This window comes from Belonocnema kinseyi, chromosome 5 (assembly GCF_010883055.1).
Source record: "Belonocnema kinseyi isolate 2016_QV_RU_SX_M_011 chromosome 5, B_treatae_v1, whole genome shotgun sequence".
NCBI lineage: Eukaryota > Metazoa > Arthropoda > Insecta > Hymenoptera > Cynipidae > Belonocnema > Belonocnema kinseyi.
In genome coordinates this window covers 2,477,500-2,478,605 of record NC_046661.1, presented here as the reverse complement: position 1 = coordinate 2,478,605, position 1,106 = coordinate 2,477,500, and positions in this window count along the sequence as shown.

Here is a 1,106-nt window from a genome sequence, read left to right as displayed (position 1 = left end):
CTTGTGACAGCGCCATTCCTCTCATGGACGTAAGATAAATAACCCATTTTGTCCAAAACGTTGTTGACTTGTTAATTGTCAAATGATTTGATGAAACAAATCAATCCTTTCTTCGACCTTTGATATTTATTGATATTACATCGTATATTTCAAATTATTTATGTCTTAAGGTCCAGTCGTAAATCGATAATAAATATGAGTAAAAAAAACATGTTCTTCGAAGCTCAGATATTTATTTTTTAAAAAACTCCTTTGAATCTTCCTGACGTTTCGGTACAATTGCGTACCTTTGTCAAAGGTTCTGAACTTAAATTGTGTTGAATATGTGTTGGAAATAAGGCATTATTTCTACACCTTATTAAGAAGGTAAGCTGTTCCTGAAGAATAACTAATTTTCTATTGGTGTGCAACCAATCTCCAATTTGTTGTCTTGTGACAGCGCTATACCTCTCAAGGATATAAAGTAAATAACCCCTGTTGTTAAAAATGTTGTTGACTTGTTAATTGAAAATGATTTGATGAAACAAATCAATCCTTTCTTCGACCATTGATATTTATTGCTATTAAATCGTAAATTTCAAATTATTTATGTCTTTAGGTCCAGTCGTAATTCGAAAATAAATATGAGTAAAGAAAACATGTTCTTCGAAGCTCAGATATTTATTTTAAAAAAAAAACTCCTGTTAATCTTCCTGACGTTTCGCTACAATTGCGTACCTTTTTCAAAGGTTCTTAACTTAAATTGTGTTGAATATGTGTTGGAAATAAGGCACTATTTCTACACCTTATTAAGAAAGTACGCTGTTCCTTAAGAATAACTAATTTTCTATTGGTGTGTAGCCAATCTCCAATTTGTTATTTTGTGAAAGCGCTATACATCTCAAGGATATAAGGTAAATAACCCGTGTTGTCCAAATCGTTGTTGACTTGTTAATTGTAAGCTGATTTCATGAAACAAATCAATCCTTTCTTCGACCGTTGATAGTTATTGATATCAAATCGTAAATTTCAAGTTATTTATGTCTTAAGGTCCAATCGTAAATCGAAAATAAATATGAGTCAAAAAAACATGTTCTTCGAAGCTCAGATATTTATTTAATAGAAAA